Source organism: Mauremys reevesii, linkage group 12, assembly GCF_016161935.1.
Source record: "Mauremys reevesii isolate NIE-2019 linkage group 12, ASM1616193v1, whole genome shotgun sequence".
Classification (NCBI taxonomy): Eukaryota; Metazoa; Chordata; order Testudines; family Geoemydidae; genus Mauremys; species Mauremys reevesii.
The window spans coordinates 36828122-36850503 of NC_052634.1; the positions used below are offsets into that span (position 1 = coordinate 36828122).

General features: G+C 53.6%; 1 protein-coding gene and 3 non-coding genes across 4 annotated transcripts in view; all 4 read left to right on the forward strand.

Moving 5' to 3' along the window:
- The window catches only part of LOC120375609 (zinc finger protein 850-like), a gene marked incomplete at both ends in the record, with an annotated part of 390939 nt that overhangs the window by 9716 nt on the left and 358841 nt on the right, over nucleotides 1-22382 (forward strand). The window lies entirely within an intron of this gene.
- Nucleotides 4705-4776, forward strand: TRNAM-CAU. Its single transcript has one exon. It is a non-coding gene; the product is annotated as a tRNA-Met (tRNA).
- On the forward strand, nucleotides 12346-12417 carry TRNAE-UUC. The gene has a single exon. It is a non-coding gene; the product is annotated as a tRNA-Glu (tRNA).
- On the forward strand, nucleotides 13977-14048 carry TRNAA-UGC. The gene has a single exon. It is a non-coding gene; the product is annotated as a tRNA-Ala (tRNA).

The window sequence follows — 22382 nt, forward strand, 5'->3', positions numbered from 1 at the left end:
TTCCCAGACCACAGGTGGTTTTAAAAATGGGGTTTGATTAAACTTCTTAAATGTGGTAAACACCACAGCTTGCACCCCCACTGATATAGCTTCTCCCACTGACATAGCTGCCACCTCTTGGGAAGTGGATTAACTACACCCCCAGGAAAACTCTCTCCCACCAGCACAGAGTAGTGGTTCTCAAGCTGTGGGTCAGGACCCCAAAGTGGGTCATAACCCTGTTTTAATGGGGTCACCAGGGCTGGCATTAGACTTGTTGGTGCCTGGGGCTGAAGCCAAATGTCTGAACCCCACCACCCAGGGCTGAATCCCTCAAGCTCTGGTTTTGCCCTCCCCTAACTGGGGCAGGGCTCAGGCTTTGTCTCCCCTGCCTCTGCTCAGTGTAGAGGGGCTTGGTCCCTCTTTCCAGGGCCATGTAGTAAGGTTTTTTTTTTGGCAGAAAGGGGCTGTAGTGAAAGGAAGTTTGAGAAACCCTGGCATAGAGCCTCCGAATATGTCTAGACTTGGCTCCCTGTGGGTGATCAGACACTGAAAGTACAGCCATGGAGACACCACACACCAGCCTTGCCTAGCAGGCAAGAATCAAACCTCCACAGAAAGACGCCTGTTGCTTTCTAACCCATCTCCCTAAGCCCTCAGCCACCGCCACTTAACAAAGGGGCTTTTCTACACGATGGTTCTGGTCTCACTGAAGGGTCATTTCCAGTTGTTTGCTCAGACCAGCATTAGGGAAAATGGTGCCCTGGGCAAAGCTTGTACTTTGGTATTTCCCCATTGCCCCTGGATGATCCCCACTCCCCCTTTACCGCTAGCTCCTGCACTCCCAACCCTTGCACCTCCTTCACCCCTAACTCCTGCCCCCTCCTGTGCCCCCTTTGCCCTTAACTCCCTGGGCCACCAGCCATTGCCCCTATCCTGCAGCCCCTTCACATGGTTCCAGTGCTGGGGCCCCCACACTTGTTCTCCCTTTCCCTGGGCTTTGGCATCACTAGCCGCTGATTAGTGAGTAGGTTTCAGTGGTCCCCAAAATGTGGGCCGTGACTCCTAGGGGGACACAGAGGAACATTCATGGGGGCACCTCAGGGCCTGAGCCAGCCCCCATGGAGGGAGCAGCACTCAGCCCCACTCTGCCCCAGCTCTTCCCCAACCCCACCCTCAGCCTGGGGCTCTGATTCCTTGCTCGGCCTCGACCCCCTTACCCCTGTCTGCACCCCTCTTCCCAGCAAGCAACAGCCCCACTCCCAGCCCCGGTTCTTGACCGCGGCTTCCGAGGGGCCACAGCCATGGAAAAGAGGGCACAGAGTGAAATGTTTGGGGACCACTGGTTTAGGGTGATGTTCTCAATCACTGCTATGAAGTCCAATAAAAGCTATTCCTCACCCACCCAGCCCTCCATCAGGACGGACTAGGTATGTTCTGCTGCCCTTCACTCATGCAGGAAGGATAATAACATTTCATTCCATTCAATTGTAAAGTGATTTGTAACCCACCACCAGCCAAAACTGGTCATTTTGGGAAAGCAGCCCCATCATGCTGCATAGCTAGGCAGAGTAGGTGTGTCTATGCAAACACGGTCTGTTCCTGAAGTCTTTCCCCCAGCTCCTCACTAGATGTGAGGGGGGGAGCTCATTCAGCCCCTGCTTCTGCTTAGTATTTAAAACTCCTTATTGTCCCTAGCTCTGCTGGCCTTAGATTTCTCCTCCTGTCTCTTTCTTGATAGTTTAGGTGAGGTGGACGAGTGGTTAAGGTGATGGACTCCCAGACGATCTTCTGCCTCTCGGCTGCCGTGTTTCTGCAACAGGGAGAGGGCGGCTCAGTAACAGGGGAACATAGAACATAAGAACGGCCAGACTGGGTCAGACCAAAGGTCCTTCTAGGCCAGTATCCTGTCTACCGACAGTGGCCAATGCCAGGTGTCCCATGGATCAAGTGATCCATCCCCTGTTGCCCATTCCCAGCTTCTGGCAAACAGAGGCCAGGGACACCATCCCTGCCCATCCTGGCTAATAGCCACTAATGGACCTGTCCTCCATGAACTTATCTAGTTCTTTTTAGAACCCTGTTAGCGTCTTGGCCTTCACAACATCCTCTGGCAAGGAGTTCCACAGGTTGACTATGTGCTGTGTGAAGAAATACTTCCTTTTGTTTGTTTTAAACCTGCTGCCTATTCATTTCACTGGGTGACCCCTAGTTCTTGTGTTATGAGGAGTAAATAACACTTCCTGATTTACTTTCACCACACAAGTCACGATTTTATAGACCTCTACCATATCCTCCCCCCTCCCCGCCAGGAGTCTCTTGTCCAAGCTGAACAGTCTCAGGCTTTGTCTACACTGGCACATCTCTCCTGCCAACAAACAGCAGCTACTCTGTGCGCCTGTTAGCGGCACGGCTGTAGCGGCACAGCCGTGTTGCTAAAAGCTGCGGCGTGTAGTCATAGCCTCAGTCTTATTCGTCTCTCCTCATACGGAAGCTGTTCCGGACCCTTCATCATTTTTGTTGGCCTTCTCTGAACCTTTTCCAATTCCAATGGTTTTTTTTTTTTTTTTTTTTTTTATATGGGGTGACCAGATCTGCAGGCAGTATTCAAGGTGTGGACATACCATGGATGTATATACAGGCAATATGATATTTTCTGTTTTATTGTCTATCCCTTTCCTAATGATTCCCCACATTCTGTTTGCTTTTTTGACTGCCGCTGCACATTGCATGGATGTTTCCAGAGAACTATCCACAGTGACTCCAAAATCTCTTTCTTGAGTGGTAACAGCTAATTTAGACCCCATCATTTTATGTCCATTTGGTATTATCTTTTCCAACGTGCATTATTTTGCATTTATCAACACTGAAATTCACCTGCTCAGTAACTGGGGAAAATCATAAATGCGCCTCGGGGCAGGTGGCAGAGTTATTTACCAGAACACAAGATCTCTTGTGGTGGGGGATGGGAAGTTGATTTATCCCAGGAAGGGAGGCGGGATCAGGGCCGGGGTGAGCTGTACATCACCTACAGGAGGGACACTTCTCCCCGAAACCTCATCAACTTGCACTGAGCCAAATCCTCCATCTCTGCAGCCCACGTTTCATCTCCTTCCTCCCCATCCCCCCAGGAGCTAGAAAGGATCCCTGGTCACTGTGACATCCAGACAGCCCATGGCAGGGGCTCTGGGCTAACACAGACTGACCCTGTGCTGCCCAGCAGCCTCCTGCGTCCTAAGGGCATCACGTTACCCCCGTGTCTGACCCTGCAGGCTCCCTGGGCTCCAGCGGGGATGGGTCCCTGGCTGAGGCTGGCAGGGTGGGCCCTGCATTCACCAGGTCATTCTTATGCCAGGCAAACCTCAGTGGCGGGGGGCTCTGGGCACCTACCAGCAGCTCCTCGCTCTGCCGCTGCTCCTCGGCTTTGGCTGCTTCTCTCTCTTTTCCCAGGGGGGCCGGATGCTTTTGTGGTGCCTCCTGGAAGAAGCAGGGGAGGGAGGGTTAGAAACTGCTGCAAACCTCCCAGCTGCCAGATTTCAGGGCCCGTCCTGCCCTGCAGACGCCTGGGCAGGGTCCCTGGGACTCAGACTGAGAGGAGCTGGTGAAACAGGGAGCAGCTTTTCCAGAGGAAACGCAGGGCCCCAGGCTGCAGGGACAGGGGTGCAGCCCAACCCCCGGCTCCCCGGGGCCTCGCCCACATCCCAAGCAGCCAACTTCAGACAGTCCCCCACTTTCCCCAGCGCCAGCCCCCAAAGCCCTGCAGGGCCAGATCTGAACATGGAGCCCCGGAACATCCCTGACCCCAGACCTGACCCCCAGTGCACCCCAAACTCCCAGCTCCCCACAGTCCCCCAGCCCTGAACCCCAGCACACCCCAAACTCCCAGCAGCCCCACAGTCCCCAGCCCTGACCCCAGCGCACCCCAAACTCCCAACTCCCCAACAGTCCCCAGCCCTGACCCCCGCCACACCCCAAACTCCCAGCAGCCCCACAGTCCCCATCCCCAGCCGCTCCCGCCCCAGCCCGGCTCTGACACCCCAAATCCGCCCCCGATTCCCCCTCCCCTCGCTCCCGGGCCCAGCCTGGGCTCCGACCTCTGCAGCCGAGCCGCGCTCCAGCCCCTGCAGCTCCCGGGCTCCGCCCCGCCCGGGCCACTCGCCCCCGGCAGCCCCGGGCAGCCCTGCTCCGGCCGCGGGGAGCGCGGGGACCCCGGGCAGGGCGCGAACCAGGCAGCCGGGCCCGGCCCTCCCGGCAGGAGCGTGTCCGCCCCACGCGTGTCCCCGGCCCCACCGCGCTGCCCCGCGGGCTGCAGGGCTGGAGCAGCCCCCGCGCTGCGCTCCCGGCCCCGGCCATGGCCCCCCTGCCGCACACAGGGGCGGGGGCCGGGCGGGGGGGGCAGGAAGGGGCGGCTCCTCCCCGGGCCTGGCCCCGCCCCTGGCCCCTCGCAGGGGGGTTGGGACCCGCCTCAGCCCGGAGGGGGCAGGAGAGGGGCCGGGTCTCCCCAGGAGAAAAGCGGGGGCGGGGCTGGTGCTGCTGAACCATCGGACCAAGGAGCCCCCGGCGGAGAATGCAGCGAGCGCGGGTCAGTTCAGCGCTGGGGCTGGGACCCAGCGCGTGTCAATCACCTGCCGCTAAAGCGTCTAAATCCCCTGGGCACAGCTCGCCAGGGCACAGCTCGGGAGCTGCGCTGTGACTACATCCTGCAGGAAGCCCCCCTCCCCTCACAGCAGAGTGGCGCAGCGGGAGCGTGCTGGGCCCATAACCCAGAGGTCGATGGATCGAAACCATCCTCTGCTAGTTTGGGTTTTATTACAGCCCTGGAAATAATCCAGCTGCCTGCGTGTGTTCAGAAAAGAAGAACAAATTCTCTCCCTGTTCACCCTTCCAGGTGATTAAAGGAAGGAAGAAAGCCCCGGCAGAGCCCTGCCCCACAGAGTCCCCTCCTGGAAGGCGAGAGCTGGGCAGTGACTAGGGCTCCAGCTCAGGGTTGCCAGGTTTATATAACTTTTGATGATGCCCAGAACGGGTCCAAGTCCTGCCCCTTCCCCTCCCCCCCCCCCATCTCTGCCTAAGGCTCTGGGAGGGAGTTTGGGTGCATGAGGTGCCGGTCCTGGGATGGGCAGGGCAGGGGAGGCAGTTTGGATGCAGGAGGGGGTGCATGCTCTGGGAGGGAATTTGGGTGCATGAGGTGCAGGCTCTGGGCTGGGGCAGGGGTTGGGGTGCAGGGGGGGCAGTGGCAGACTCAGGGAGGGAGTTCGGGTGTGTGCAGGATCTGGCCTGGGGCAGAGTGTTGGGGTGTAGCACCTTATCTTGGGAAGCTCCTGAAAGTGACCCACACCCACATCTGGCAGCAACTTCTACATGGAGGAGGCCGGGGGTGATCTCCTGGGGCCACTGCCCACAGGCACCACCTCTGCAGCTCCCATTGCTGCAGTTCCAATGGCAGAGTTGGTGCTTGGGGCAGGGGCAGCGTGTGAGAGACACACCCCGCAGGGATGTGCCAGGTGCTTCTGGGAGTGGTGCGCCGTGCAGAGCGAGGGTGGGCAGGAATCCGCTTTAGCCCTACGGTGCTGCCGGTAGTAGTGGCAGGAGCCCCCAGGGCCTTTCTAATCACCCAGGGCCAGCTGATCTGACTTTCTGATAGGGAAGCCACAGGAGTGGTCATGCACCCCTCATGAGCAGTTCTGGGGAGTCTTTTTGGGGGTCCTGGAGTAGGCGGCAGAGAGGTGCAGCCTCACCACCAAGTCTGTTTCCCTGGAGAAGAGAGGGGGCTGCAAGGTGATCTCCCACCTCTGTGCTTTCAGGAGCCTCTGCTCCCCTCTACCATGCTGGAGCCTCCACATTTATTTATTGGCAAATAAAATTTGCAGAATTTGAAAATATTGTGCACAGAATTTTTATTTTTTGGTGCAGAATCTCCTCAGGAGTGAAACCGACTCAGGGAACCTCCTTGGATTGTCACCGCTTGGTTAACCACTCACCACCACACCAATGCACAGAGAGTGCCAAGCCCTACTGCTATGTGGGGGTGGGGCTGGGGTCGGGTCACACACATTCAGACTGTGCGCTCCCCCAGCTACAAACCGCTGCTGATTTCCCAGTTAGGACATTAGCCGTTACTGACAAGGTTTGTCCAGGTTCTTTTCTTTATCTCATGCTGCTAGTTAGAAGGATCAGTACTGATTTTGTTTTTCAAAAATACACAACCCCCTAAACCTGCTTTTAGCAATCAGAATAATTTACTGTCACCTTATTTTTGCCTGCCCCAGCACAAAAGAAGAGGCTTTTGTGGGATTCCTGACTCAGAGGATGAAAATGACCGTGTGTCGGGCCGCACTGCTGTGAATCGTTGTCGAGTGGAACCCCTTGTTGGCATTGGTAGTGTAGACATGGCCTCAGACTGGGTGCTGGCCAGGGGAAGTATTGCCCCTAGAGACACCCAGGGGTGGTGTGGGATTGTCCCAGGTTACTGGGTGGGGGCTCGAGCGGGTTCTGTGTTGTGTTGTTAAAAAGGATCCCCAAGATATTGAACCCTGGGCCATGTTGCTGCCGCCTCCAGCTGGCAGAAGGGTCACAGAGAGAAGCAGGGGGAGGGGAGGAGCACCAGTGAATTTACGCAGTTATTCAGGGAGGCAGAGGCCTGGCAGAAGGAACTGCCTGTGCAAGCCCCCTGGGCAGAGAGGGGATCTGTGATGGCCTCGGCACTGGAGCTACAGCCCAGGGATGGGGCAGTAACTGGAGCGGGGAAGATCTGTGAGCTGGGAACCCCTCTCCCCGGGGATTTCCCCTGCAGGCCTGTTTCAGGGTCTCTTTGCTCTTTCCCTGTGTAACCCAGTGGGGCTCAAACTTTTGGAACTGGTGACCCCTTGCACAAAGCAAGGTGCCGAGTGCGACCCCCCCCCATCAATTCAAACCACATTTTTTCATATTTAACATTATTTTAAATGCTTAATTTATAACCCAATTCTTTAAAATGAGTTTAACTTTTCTCACCACTTTTAAATTCAGCCTAGAACACACAGCGATTGAATTATTGTTATAAGCAGAAAAGGGTTTTTAAATAGTTACTGTTTAACACTGGGGGTGTGAAGACATTTGTCAATATCACTTTTCACAGCAGACTTTGCTCCATTGCCACCCTCACTGCTGCTGCCTGCAGAGCCGGGCGGTTTGTGACCACCACATAATAACCTCACCCCCCCACGAGGGGCTGTAACCCCCCATCTGAGAACTCCTGGGCTGCCCCCTTCCCGCTCTGGCTGGGACACTTGGCCCCTGTCCCGTTCCCAGGGGGCACCTGCTCTCCTGGAGCTGGATCGGCCACTCCTGAGGGGAGCCAGAGCCAGGGGGGGGAGAGGGGATGTCAGTGGGGCCAGCAGCGCTGGGAGCCACAGACACGGGGGCAGAGATGGGCTGAGGAGGGGCCGCTTGTGCAGAGTCACTTCCCTGCCAGCCCCCAGTGCTCCCCCCAGCTTCCCCCATCCCCTGGGGCTGCCTTAATTCAGACAGTCCCTTTCCCGCCAGATCCCCAGCACATCAGTGATTGCGATAGCAGGGGGCAGGTTTTCTCTGGGGCACTGAGCTTTGCCAGGGGGTTGGTGGCTCTTTTCTTTCCTCACCCTGAGTAAACTCAGCTTTTCATTCCATCCTAGATGATTCAGGGCATAACCACAGCAGCAGGACGAAAGAGGTGGGCACAGCGGGTCTCAGGGGGGGGAGCAGCGAGGTGCAAGCGGTGGGGGGGGCTGGGCTGGGCAGGGGAGGGGACAGAGAGGCGTGGGTGGCAGGCAGGATGGGTGTCACGGATGGGGCAGAGAGGTGTGGGTGGCAGGCAGGACGGGTGTCATAGGAGGGGCAGAGAGGTGTGGGTGGTGGGCAGGATGGGTGTCACGGATGGGGCAGAGAGGTGTGGGTGGTGGATAGGATGGGTGTCACAGGAGGGGCAGAGAGGTGTGGGTGGTGAGCAGGGCGGGTCTCAGGGGAGCTGGCAGAGAGGTGTGGGTGGTGGATAGGATGGGTGTCACAGGAGGGGCAGAGAGGTGTGGGTGGTGAGCAGGGCGGGTCTCAGGGGAGCTGGCAGAGAGGTGTGGGTGGTGGATAGGATGGGTGTCACAGGAGGGGCAGAGAGGTGTGGGTGGCAGGCAGGGCAGGTCTCAGGGGAGGGGCAGAGAGGTGTGGGTGGTGGGCAGACCTTGGGCAGAGGGTGTAGAGGCATGAGCAGCAGGTAAGGAGGAGGGAGGAGAGGAGCGAGCAAGAGGTGGACTAACTTCTAGGGAGCTTCCAGCGCTCATGCCCAGCCTCCCGACATGCAAGAGTCATGGGCCACCTGTTCTCTGGGTCTTCACTAACCAAGCCCCTCCCCAAGCTCGGTTAATGGAAGAAGCCCTCCTGTTGACACAGCGCTATCTGCACATGGGTTAGGTTGATAGAATTGCATTGCTTGGGGGGGGTAAATTTTTTTACAACCCTGAGTAATGTAGTTAAACCGACCTAATTTTGCAGCATAGACCTGTGCAAAGAATCACACACCCACCTTAGGAGTAAAACGTCACCTGCTCCTCTGCTTTACAGAATCCAAACAAAAACAAAGCTTGTCAGGCCCCGGTGGCGATGGCAAGGAGTCAGGTGTGGGCAGACACTGTGTTATAGCTACTCACAGGCACCCTGGCTTAAAGCATCTGTTTTGTAAACAGGAGATCCTGGGTTCAACTCCCAGTGGTGCCTGGTTGTTGGGGCACCTGGTATTGGCTACTGTCAGAAGACAAGATTCAGAGCTAGATGGGCCTTTAGTCTGGCCCAGTGTGGTTTTTCTTATGGTTTAAATAACACTCACAGGCACTGACAATAGAGTTACTGAACGTTTGGGAGTTAGGAGCAGGTAGGTCAGTGGTCCAGTCCCCTCACAGATGACACCCTCCCTCTGGGACAGGGGCAGGTCTGAGCTCTCACCCAAATGCTCATTGTGGCTGCCAGAATCTGTGAGCAGCTTGTTTAGTTTACACCAAAGGTTGAGTCCTGCTTTGTGCACCGTGTGTGAGAATGAAAATCCTAAACCGCCCTTTGAAATATCGAATGCAGCAGGACGTGTTATTGTCCCTGCCCCAAAGCAGACAGACCAATGGGGAAATGCCGTCGAGTCCAAGGTGATACTCCACTGCCATTTTACCTTTTTCGCTTGCTAAACTCCTTCTTATCTGCCCGGCCCAGGCTGTCCTCTGCCTCAGCTGCTGCTCCCGGCCTGCCCTAGAGTCAAACACGCAGGGCCCCCAGGGGAACAGAGGCTGGGACAGGGCAGCAGCCTGGGCTGGGCTGGGAAGATGCTGGGAGTTCTCGTTCCCTGAGAACTGGCCCGGCTCCCTTCTCAACAGCGAACAAATCAATTCCACGTCCCCTCCCCAGAAAAACCAGCCTGGAGCCAAGGGCAGCAGGGGACGATTCCCTCCAGTTCCCACCGAGGCAGGAGAGAACCCAGGGTGTTTCTAGCAGAGCTTGTGGAACTGACGTGGGGAAACCAGCTTTTAATAACAGGCAGTTCCAGTTTAAGCTCAGTGTTTTTAACAATTTCTACAACATTAAATAACCCTTCAATCGTAGTGTCACCATCCATAAAATTGCTTCAGCCTTATAGGTTCCTAAGTGCACAACTAAACATCTCTTCAAATCCAAGGGAGTGGAGATCAGTCAATGTTCAGAGTCATCCCACATAAAAGAACCTTGTTGTGGTACATACTGGCCTCATCATGTGGCCATCGCCTTTCCCTCCTCTCTGTTAAAAGTTTTAGTATTTTGCACAGAAACTTTCTTCCCTCAGGAGAGTCCTGGGAACCAGGGCTGCCAGCCAGACAAACACCTTTAAGAGGCGGCGTAATCTGTCAAAAAATTATCTCCCTCCTTCAGTTCAGTGACACCCTGAAATGTTACTTATCAGGGCAGAGCCAGAGGATTGAAAGCAACTACATGAAACCCCTGTGTAGCTAACAGGAATGAACACAAACACTCCCTTGTATCTGAAGAGATGTTTAGTTTTACCCTTGGTAAACTACAAGACTAAAGGGAAAAGCAGTGGTGCCAGATATAAAGAGTGAAACACGAGACAATCATCATAGTTATGCCCATAGTGACTGCAAATTATTTCTAAATTCTTCTTATTATCATCAGTGTATTATTTTCTCTGGAGTCTAGACATTGACTATATCTTGACCAAGAAATTTAGATCTTGATAAAATAATCGACTGCCCCTGGTGAAGGCAATAGACTTGATACCCACTGGGGTGTCCCTACACAGGTTCAAGTATTAACAACAGTGGCTGCCTTTTAGCCATAGCTTTTAATCAGGGCAATAAATTGATACAAACTCCTGTAAAATCATTTTCCAGCCCGACTCCTTCATCCACATTTGTTAGGGCATTGGGCCACCATGTGAACATTTCATTTCCCTCCTCAATTTCACACAGAGACACAATTTCCTTTGCACAGATCCATGAACAGCAAAACCTCCCTGTGTCTCTTGTTTGAGCCAGGGCATTCAATTCCATTGAAACCTTCTCTCCTGCAATGGCGATGGTCAGACAGAGGGGACGAGGCCACCTTCACCTCTGACAGTGAGATATTGGCTCAGCTCTTGCTTTATGCTGCTGCTGTTAGTCCATGAAACATCAGGGATGGAATGCAAGGCTGAGTTCAACCCCCTGAAACATTTCAGTGCCCAGAGAAATCCTGACCCCGGCTGTTGGAATGATATGGCGGAGATTCGAATAGGAAAGGGACTGTCTGAATTGTCAGTGTGGGGAATGAACAACAACCTATAGCAATGTCATTAACCACAAACACACTCTCATCCTGCTCCAGCTGGAAGGGAAATGGGCAGGAATTCTCGCTGTTCAGCCAAGGACACACTTACACTAATGCACAGCCGTGAGTGTGCTGGGGGAGCTGGTCTGAGCAATTTGAAGTGACAATTCTGTGAGAACAGAATCATGGTGTAGTGAAGTGACTGTACATTAGATACTTGTGGCTGAGTGGTTAAGGTGATAAACTAGAAATCCGTTGGGGTCTCCCCATGCAAGTTTTAATCCTGCCAACTCTGGAGGCATTAGTATGTTGCTAGTGCCTGAGTGTCCACAGAGCCAGATCTGGTGTCACTGTGAGGCTGGCTACACTTAAAATGCTGCTATGACACTGCTCTAGCACTGTGGAGTAGACAGCTGCTAGAGTGATTGGAGGGGTTTTCCATCCCTGTAATAGCTGCATTGACAGAACAATCTTTCCTTTCATTTAGCACTATCTAACCACGGCTTAGGTCAGCTTAATTATACTGATTTTGGGGTTTTTCACACCCTGAAAGACCATCATGCTCTACCAACTGAGCTAGCTAGATTTAAAGTCAGTCAACTGCCCAGTCGCAGTGTAGAAGGAGCCTGAGGGTGTTTATTTGTGAGCTGAGGTTCCCTGTCTGACATTTGCCTTTTTTCCTGGTTCGTTATGTCTCCAGCGAGCAAACCGGAGCTGTCACAAGGCTGGTTAGATGCTGCGTTCTAGACCAGAGAGCTGGGATTGATTTAACATGCTGTCGCCATCAGCTGGTTAGAGTAACCAGGGTGGGAGGGTGGAATTTAGGATTCTCCCACCAAGGGGAGGTGCTGTTGGACTCATCTAGTGGGGGAGAGTCTGAGTCTGAGTTCCCCACATGCCACACACACATTTTTACAGGGAATCAGGTCCCCTGGGGAAAAACTCAAAAGAAGCCCAGGCCCAGGAGTGTCAGAGAAGGGAATCACTGTTTGCCTTAAGAGGTGGGTTCAGGAAACCTGCAGGTCCTTAGATCCCTCCAGCTCCTGATAGAACCATTTGTGGGGAAGGTCTGGGGAAGCCGAGGAGGACAAGGAGACGGGAAAAGGGCTGGCAGCTGTTGTGCAATCCCCATGCTCCTAACAGAAGGGTCCGGGGGGCTCAGCACTCAGAACTCACAAGATGGCAAAGCTCAGAGCCCCATTACACAGAGTCACAATGTGATCAGCTCACACCCACGGGAAGCAACACCCCTCCCTTGGTCTCTGTGCCAGAGCTCCTATCAGCTCAGTGTCCTTCCTGCAAGAGTGGGCTGCTGAGAGGGTTGTGATGGGGTAAATGAAGGCAGAGGAGGATTGTTCCTCATGGGGTTTTTTGTGTGGCTCTGTGATCCTGCTGGAGGAAGCATCATTTGAGTTTGTTTCAGTGACTTGGGTTGGGCTGAGGTTGTGACCCTGAGCACAGGGGTTCTCTGCTCTTAGCCCCTCAGGGAATGGACAGTGGAACAGTTTCAGAAAGTGGCTAGAAAGTAGCCTAAGAAAGTGTAGTATAAGTGAGAAGAAAAGCACCATCATCACCTCCCTGGTGGTCTAGTGGTTAGGATTTGGCACTTTCACTGCCAAGGCCTGGATTCAATTCCCAGTCAGGGAAAAGTGACTTTAAACCAGAAAAACTTAAATTATTCTTTGCTTGCAGTGTAAATAAATCCATGTTATTTTCCTGATTCCCCATCTTCCCAGCGTCTCCATGGCAGGGCTGGCTCCAGGCAGCAGCGCAGCAAGCAGGTCCCTGGGCTGGTCAATGGAAAGGGGAGGCTTCAGCGGCAATTCAGTTGACTGCAGCTTTTTTATTTTTTTTTTCCGCTTGGGGTGCCAAAAACACTGGAACTGGCCCTGCTCCATGAAAGACAATTTGTTAAATCCCAGATGAGTGCAGTTCTGTCAGTTCTCAGCCTGAGTCCTTAGGTCTTAATCCTGAGGATATTGTCCCATCATGGGGCCATTTCCCGCCTCTCTTTCCTAGGGAAGCACAATTTTCCTTGCACAGACACAGGAACAGCAAGATCTTTCTCTGTCCCTTGTGCAAAGCAGGGGGCCAAATTCCATGGAAACAATGGACAAGCAGGGGACCCTGGGCACATCCAGCCCTGGCCTGAGATGTTCCCTCCCCTCTTTCTTTATGCCCCTGTTGTCATTTCATGGATTGTCTGGGATGGGGGAAAAGCTGAGTTCACTCCAGGTGGAGGGGAAAGAACCCTGAAAATCTCAGGCCCCAACCCCTGCTACCAGGATCACTGAGGTGCTGGGAATCTGCATGGGAAAGGGACTGTGTGAATTGTCAAGGTGAGGAATGAATAACAATCTACAACTAGATCCACCTCATTAATCACCAACACAGGCTAATCCTGCTGCAGATAGAAGGGAAACTGGGAGTGATTCTTTGCTGTTCAGCCATGGAAACAGTGACCCAATTGCACCGCAGTGAATGTGCTGGGGAAAGCTGGACTTCACAGGCAGGTGGAAAAAGCAGATCCTAGAAACACCTGGAGCTCCCCACAGCACTGCTGCCACCAGGGTCAGGTGTTGAGTGACTCACAGCGCCCCTCTCCTCCCATTACCTTTCAGCAGGGGGTGGCAGCACCCCCCACCCAATGCAGGGGAGAGGCCTGATTGTATCTCTGCACCCTGAGTCCAGGGCACCCACTCTCTCTGCCCCACACATCGAATCTGGCCCTGTTGCAAAGTGACCCCTAAGAACCAGCAATCTCCAGGACAGCAGGTTTGCCCTCAGAGCAGGGAATGTGTCCCCCAGGCTGCTCTTAGGCCACTGGGTGCTCTGGAAACAAGAGGGCTCTGAGTGTAACCCAGGGGTCAGCAACCTTTCAGAAGTGCTGTGCCGAGTCTTCATTTATTCACTCTAATTCAAGGTTCCGCGTGCCAGTGATACATTTTCATGTTTTTAGAAGGTCTCATTCTATAAGTCTATAATATATAACCAACTATTGTATGTTGTATGTAAAGTAAATAAGGTCTTTTAAAATGTTTAAGAAGCTTCATTTAAAATTAAATTAAAATGCAGAGCCCCCAAGACTGGTGGCCAGGACCTGGGCAGTGTGAGTGCCACTGAAAATCAGCTCGTGTTGCCACCTTCGGCACACGTGCCATAGGTTGCCTACCCCTGGTGTAACCCATAGCAAGCAAAAACGATCTGGGGATGTAGCTCAGTGGTAGAGCACATGCTTTGCATGTATGTGGTTCTGGGCTCAATTCCCAGCATCTCCAAGTTTCTTTTTCACCCTGCTGCTTTGCTCATGCCCAGAGGGGATGTGGCCCAGCAGTCTCCCTGCAGGAATTTCAATCCTGCTCAGTGAGGGGCAAGGTACCAATTGCATGGAAGGTTGGGGGGGTTCTGCTCCTAAGTCACCTCAGTACATGTAAGATTCCCACCCGCTGTGCTGCTTGGGACAAGGGTAGATGAGAACAGTGAATCCTCCAGCACTGGAGGGAAAGGTCCCATCTGCTCAGACTGAGAGGCAAGGAAACAGAGGGGCAGTCAGTGCTCAGAGAGGAGAGAGGTCAGTGATTCACACCCACCAGCGGACACTGTCTTTTTGAGGCGAGTGCAGCTGGCTTGGGATGGTGCTGATGATGGATAGAAAAAAGGCTGGAGTCAATGACAGACGAGACCACAGAAGGGGAAGGGGAATGGCAGCCCCACAGAAGGTCCTGGGTGCTCAGATGCCCCAGTTATTGCACCCTGGCCTGTCACAGAGAGAGAAAAGACCCAGCAGGACCCAGCCCCCCTACAGTGACAAGAACCTGGCTGGGAGTGGGGTGAAGGTTCCCGCTGGGCAAAGGGGAGCTGAAATCCCTCAGTGTCCTGGAGTTTAAGCAATGGAAGCTTCAAACCCTGCAGGGGTGTGGGCTGAGGTGCATCAGCAGAAGGTTGGGCTGGACAGGGCGGCAGGTTTGGATAATTTTTGGTGGTGCCCAGAATGGGACCAAGTCCTGCCCCACCCCACCCCCACACAGGGCCAGCTTTAGGCCGATTCTCCTGATTCCCCTGAATTGGGCCCCACCCCTAAGAGGGCCCCGTGCCCAAGCCCTGGTACTGCGTACTGGCAAGAGCTGGTGCGCTGTACCAGGGTGGCCCGGCTTCCTCAGGGGGCAATTTAAAGGGCCTGGGGCTCCCAGCAGGGGCTGGGATAGGGCTGGGGTAGGGCTGTGGGGCGCTGGGGGCTATTTATAAAGTCCAGGGTTCCCATTGCTTCTACCGCCCCGGCCCTTTAAATAGCCCCCAGAGCCCCGCCGCTTCCCCAGGGCTCCCACAGCTATTTACAGGACCGGGGCAGTGGAAGCAGGGGAGCCCCAGGCCATTTAAATAGCCCCCAAGCCCCGGGCTGCTGCTGCTACCCCGGTGCTGACGGAGGGAGGAGGGGGCACTTACCGTACAGGGTGGGCTGTACCCTCTGTACCTGCACCCCCTGCCTGCACCCAGCCCCTCACCCCCTGCCCTGCCTACACCTGCCCCTGCCTCCAGCCAGCCCCGCATCCCCTGCCCTGCCTACACCTGCCCCTGCCTCCAGCCAGCCCCGCATCCCCTGCCCTGCCTGCACCTGCCCCTGCATCCAGCCAGCCCCACACCCCCTGCCCGGCCCGCAGCCAGCCCATCTCCAGCCAGCCCCGCACCCCGTGCCCTGCCTCCAGCCCCTCACCCCTGCCCAGACTGCAACAGTCCCTGCCTCCAGCCAGCCCGTCTCCAGCCAGCCCTGCACCCCCTGCCCTGCCTGCACCAGCCCCTGCCTCCAGCCAGCCCCACACCCCCTGCCCTGCCTACACCTGCCCCTGCCTCCAGCCAGCCCCACACCCCCTGCTCACAGCCAGCCCCTGCTGCACATCCTGCCTGCACCAGGCCCGCACCCCCTGCAGCCAGCCCCGCACCCCGTGCCCTGTCTCCAGCCAACCCCTGTCGTACCCCCAGCGGCCCTGCCTGAAGCCAGCCAGCTCCCCACACCCCCCTGCCCACACCAGCCCTACACCACCGGCCCTGCACCAGCCCCTGCCTGCAGCCAGCCCCGCACCCCCTGCCCTGTCTCCAGCCAACCCCTGCTGCACCCCCCTGCCTAAAGCCAGCCAGCCCCACACACCCCGTCTCCAGCCAGCCCCGCACCCCTTGCCCTGCCTGCAGCCAGACCCTACCTCCAGTCAGCCCCTGCCCTGCCTCCAGCCAGCCCCATGTCCACTGGTGCCTGCAGTTCCCAGGGCAGTAACCCTGCACACCTGCTTCAATGAGGGGGGCAGGGAACAGGTGGGACCCACACTTGTGCACACCCTAGGGTGACCAGACAGCAAGTGTGAAAAATCGGGATGGGGGTGGGGGGTAATAGGATCCTATATAAGAAAAAGTCCCAAAAAATGGGACTGTCCCTATAAAATCAGGACATCTGGTCACCCTAGCACACCCCCAGGGAGTGGCGGGGACCCACACATGTAAAACGGAATTCGTTTCTAGTTCAGGCCCATCTTTTTAAAAAAGAACTTTAGGTAGGGTTAACATACACCCGTATTTTCCTGGACATGTCAGGCTTTTTGGTTCTTAAATCACTGTCTGGGAGGAATTTTTAAAATTTAAAAATTTAAAAATTCCTCCTGGGAAAATACGGACGCATGGTAACGCTATTGGTACAAAAAATACATACTGTGGCACATCCCTTAAATCAGAAATTTTTATAGGGAACTGGTTCCTAAGGAATGAAAGTGTTGCCAGCTCAAAGAGCCCAAGGCGGAGCAACAGCGGGGTTCGTTGCCCGGTGTGCGTCGCACTAATTATCACACCAGGGTGGAGAAGCAAAACCAGGTTTATTTGAGTCCCAAATAAGGTGTCAGGGAGAAAAGCATTCTCAAATCCTGCACACCCGCTCACAGGCGGGGTCCCAACATTTATACCCCCCTTGTTTGTGTGAGCCTTTGTCTGGTTTTCCTCACCCTCCCTTCCCAGCAACAGCTACATTAGGCATTACATTTCAGCGTGTTAGAAAAGTTCTCATCCACAGGCTTATCTTTTGGCCTTCACAGAACAAACGCATACAGATTTTCCTTCCCCCTCTCCCCCTCCTCCCCGCCGCTTCTGCTGTTCCAAACTCCTACATTTGCAAGCGGAGATTGCTGACAGCTACACATTTTGCTTGCAGTCTGTTAGCATCTTAGGCTGGTTAAAGTTCACAGCATGTAAGAACTTTGGTTCACTTCAGGCCCAAAGTCACAACTTTGGTTTACTCAGGCCTAGTGGCACCAACAAAAGCCTTTTATATATATACATATATATATCTATATACATTTTTAGTTATCCCTGCTGGGGCCCGGCTGAAAATGACTGCCCAGAGTTCGAGAACTGTCCTTGTTCTCATTGGACAGATGGGGAGATGCCTGAAGTACAAAGAAGGGAAGTAACCTTCCCAAGGGCCTACACAGCAAGGTGGTGGCAGAGCCAGAAAGAGAAGCCAACAGTCCTGACTCCTGTTCTAATGGACAAAAAAAAAAAAAAAAAACAGAGAAAGGGATAGAGCCCAGGAATCGAGATGGTGGGGAAATTTCATTGAAACCATTTCTGTCAGAAAATCCCCTTCAGACTAAACCAGTTTGTTTCTCAAAATCAAAACAAGTGAGATGAAAGTTCTTTGCAAAAATATTTTGTTGCAAAACAAAAGAATCTCCTGTTTGTCACAGTGTGTTAAATTGTCTCGTCGCACACAAAGAGGAGACACTTAGATCTCAAACATTAGATAAGATGCTTCAGTCTGAGCTAAGTAACTGCTGCTCTTAACAATTTCAAAATAAAAAAATACAAATCAAATAGACTATTTCAGCTATTCTATTATGTCATAATCTGCTCTGAGTAAATGTGATAGGACACCGCATATTATGCACTACTCCTAGTGACACTCTCTAATGGATCCCCACCCACCGTGAGGTAGGTAGGAGCGGATCATTATTATCCCTGCTTGAAAGAGGAAGAAGCTAAGGCTGAGAAAGGAGAATTGACTTGTCTTAAGTCACACAGCCAGCCAGTGGCAGAGTTGGGAATAGGACCCAAGAGCCCTGATTTTCAAACTAACCATCGGATCTTGAATTTCAGACACTGAATGACCTGAATAAAGTGCTCTCAGATGAGCTCCAGACCAACAACAGTGCACAATAAATATTCAGCAAGTATTTGAGGAGAACTGCAATGTTAGAGAGAATCATGAACTGCTCAGAGACAATTAATGCAGAGGAGCAGCAAAATTCATCAAACATATGACGGGTTCTGACTTATTTCCTTGGGCTTAAAAGAGAACAACAAGGACCTGAGTCTCCTCCCTGTCAATAACCCCCTGCTCAGCCAATCAGGGTAGAGACTGAGGACGGGAGGCTGAGGGTTCTCACCAGAGAGCCCAAAGGATGGCCCAGGTCACCGGTGGGGATCACTGCCCGAGCACTGTTTCAGCCCCACATTTTCGGGTGGACCTCCCACAGTGGGAGCTGCAGAGCATTCCCCTGAGACACATACGCACAAACACACACACACACCCCTCCTGGTGTTGGGAGGGGAACAGGAGAAAGGACAAAAGAAGCAAGAGACAAAGAGAAAGGAGGGAGGGATGAATGGAGGAAAAGGTGAAACCAAAAGGACAAAACCTAATGACCCCAGTGATTCTAAGGGACAAAATCCCAGGTGCGCAATAAAATTCTGCCTCCTTAAGCTTGTGTTTTCCATGCCTAGAATTCAATGGTCACCAGATGGATCAGACTGAACAGGTTTCAAACCTCGAAGAGGCTCTTACCTTCTAAACAGGGACGTCTGTTTTCTAGTAAAATCAGGAAAAGGGAAGGAGAAAACTCGAAAGAGTTTCCTCCTGGCACTCATGTCCATGAACCCGAATACTCTCTCAGTCCTCAAAGAGAGACCTGGAGAAGGAGACTGGCTGAAGCAAAGCCACAGGGGTCTCTGAGGTTTCCCTGGCCCCTCGCCCCGTCCTGCCTGGCTGATGTCAGCATCTCTCTGTGAGGTCACCACCTCCCCACCACCTTTGACCAATAGTCTGAGGTCCTGCAAAAAGCCTTTGTGATGTCACTGCCACACCCCTCCCTTGCTGGGCTAATGTCCTGCCCCTGGCCAGGCACTTTGGAGGTTTGAGCTACTCCCTGTGGATCACCCCACTCAAGGAGCGTTCGTTCTAGGAAGCAAGCCGGCTAGACAGGAAAACATCGGACGCTGCTCCCAATGCTACACTCAGTTTTTCAGAAATTAGTCGACTTTATGGCCAGAAGAGACCATTAGAGCATCTAATCTGACCCCCTGCATATCACAGGCCTCCTGTATGACACCAGAGCTACTTTTGGGGCAAACACATTCCAGAAAGGCATCTAGTCTTCATTAAATGACATCAGGAGATGGAAAATCCAACACTTTCCTTGGTAGCTTGTTCCTGTGGTGAATCATCTTCGCTGTTGAATATTTGTGTCATTTCTATTATGAATTTGTCTCTTTTCACCTTCCAGCCACTGGGTCTTGTTGTGCCTTTCTCTGCTAGACTAAAAAGCCCTTTAATACCCAATCTTTTGTCTCCATTAAGGCCCTTCAACACTTCAATGAAGTCACCTTTCAATCTTCTTTTGATAAGCTAAACAGGTTGAGCTCGTTCAATAGCTCACTAAAAAGCATTTTTCTCCAGCCCTCAGAACACTTCGTGGCTCTTTGGTCATCAGACTCCTGAACTGCAGCTGGATGTGGTTCTTGTTCTTCTGCACAACACAGCTCCTAGAGAAGAGGGATCTGCAAATGTACATTCATATGATACCTTTGTTTAACTGATGAAAACATAAATTGACACTTTGAGGATTGAAACTGATTTCAGCTGATGGACAGCTTTGCTAGGTTTTTATGCATTTGGACAGCGAAATGTTGAGTGTTTACATTGATATCAAGCACTCCTGTATAGAGGAGCCCCTGAACATAATGGAGAATGGAAATGAAAATGTTTTCCTTTTTTTTAAAAAAAAAGAATGAGGGTTATAAGAGAACATGCGGGTTTGAACTGAGGACTACTTAAGCTGCAGTCAAGCACTCTAACACTGAGCAATATCCCCATGACAACAGGACTATGGAATCTTGATGTCCAGCACTTTGAAGGACAGACCCTGCTTCATCGAGGTCCTTTGCCATTCCCAGACCACAGGTGGTTTTAAAAATGGGGTTTGATTAAACTTCTTAAATGTGGCAAACACCACAGCTTGCACACCCACCGATATAGCTTCTCCCACTGACATAGCTGCCACCTCTTGGGAAGTGGATTAACTGCACCCACAGGAAAACTCTCTCCACTCAGTATAGAGGAGTGGTTCTCAAACTCTGTCAGGACCCCAAAGTGGGTCATAACCCTGTTTTAATGGGGTCGCCAGGGCTGCCATTAGACTTGTTGGTGCCTGGGGCTGAATCCCTCAAGCTCTGGTTTTGCCCTCCCCTAACTGGGGCAGGGCTCAGGCTTTGCCTCCTCTGCCTGTGCTCAGTGTAGAGGGGCTTGGTGTGTCTTTCTAGGGTCATGTAGTAAGTTTTTTTGTTTTTGTTTTTGTTTGGTTTTTTTGCAAAAAGGGGTTGCAGTGAAAGGAAGTTTGAGAAACCCTGGCATAGAGCCTCTGAATATGTCTAGACTTGGCTCCCTGTGGCAGATGAGACACTGAAAGTACAGCCATGGAGACACCACACACCAGCCTTGCCTAGTAGGCAAAAATCAAACCTCCACAGAAAGATGCCCCTTGCTTTCTAACCCATCTCCCTAAGCCCTCAGCCACCACCATTTAACAAAGGGGCTTTTCTACACTATGGTTCTGGTCTCACTGAAGGGTCATTTCCAATTGTTTGCTCAGACCAGCATTAGGGGAAATGGTGCCCTGGGCAAAGCTTGTACTTTGGCACTTCCCCATTGCCCCTGGACAATCCCCACTCCCCCTTTACCGCTAGCTCCTGCACTCCCAACCCTTGCACCTCCTTCACCCCTAACTCCTGCCCCCTCCTGTGCCCCCTTCACCCTTAACTCCCTGAGCCACCAGCCATTGCCCCTCTCCTGCAGCCCCTTCACATGGCTCCAGTGCTGGGGTCCCCGCACTTGTTCTCCCTTTCCCTGGGCTTTGGCATCACTAGCCCCTGATTAACGAGTAGGGTTCAGTGGTTCCCAAAATGTGGGGCATGACTCTTAGGGGGACACAGAGGAACATTCATAGAGTCAATGAAATCAATTGAGCTTCTTCAGTCTCTCGCTGGAGACATTTGCCTTGTTTTTAAAGGCAAAAATCCTGATCTTTCCAATGGGAGCTGCTGCTTCAATGTTTAGTTTGGGGAAGGATTTGGCTGCACTCAGAGATCTGCCCGTGGGTTACAATCTGCGATCCGAAGGGCCGAACGCAAACAGCGTTTAGATGGGACCATTAGTGCTGCCCCCATGTGGCCAAAGACTAGAACTGACCAGCAGAGTTTACAGCTGGAGCCTGGGACGCTCCAGAACAAACTGGGCCCAAAGCCTCTCGCGAGGGACCCTCGCTGTGCAGCAGGAGGCGGAGGGAAGCTGATTGTCAGGGCTCAGGGCAGCTCCCTGCCAGGCTGAGCTGGTGTCTGTGCTAAGCTCGGCATCAATCAGGTGATTCTGGGCAGTTCGGGGTCCCTGGGCTCCCAAAGGAGGGTGAAGCAGGTCACCCCTGGAGCAGGTTAAAGCTGCAGGGTGACAGTGAGGTTGCTGCCCCTGGGAGCAGCTGCTGTAGCACCGCCTGGGCAGGACAGGGAGTGCCAGTTATACCCCCCCCCCCCCAGCCTGTATCGGGGGATGGGGGCACTCACACCCTGGGGACCCACCCACCAGAGATCTGCTGGGGGGGAGAGTGGCACCCACACACCCAGGATCTTGTAGGGGGGGACAAGGGCATCCACACTCCGGGATCCTCTGCAGAGGGACGGACACCCACACACCCAGGATTCTGTATGGGGGGCAGAGGTACCCGGACAGCTGGGCGGGGAAAGGGGGCACCAAAACATCCGGGATCTTACCTGACAGGACAGCGGCGCCTGCAGCTCGACATGAGACGGGGGCGGGGGAAGCAGGAGCATTTCCCAGTTCCAGGCTGTCCCCGTCTGGCCAAGGCACAGAGCTCACAAGCAGAGTTTAAAGCTCCAGGTGCCAAACTGCAAAGCAAGCCGGGCTCCATGGCTGGTGCCTGTGATCCCAGCTCCTGGGGAGGCTGAGGCTGGTGGATCACTTGAGCTCAGGAGTTCTGGGCTGCAGGGGGTTGTGCCGATCAGGTGTCCGCACTAAGTTCAGCATCAATATGGTGATCCCGGGGAAGCTTGGGGTCCCCAGGTTGCCTAAGGAGGGGTGAACCGGCCCAGGTCAGAAACAGAGCAGGTCAAAACTCCTGTGCTGATCAGTAGTGGGATCGTGCCTGTGAATAGCCCCTGCAGCGTAGCCTGGGCAAGACAGTGAGACATGGTCTCTTTTTATACAGACACCCCCCGCAGAGCCTGGAGGGGGGATGGGAGCACCCACACGCTGGGGATTCTGACTTGTGGGGGAGGGACGCCCCCCTGCC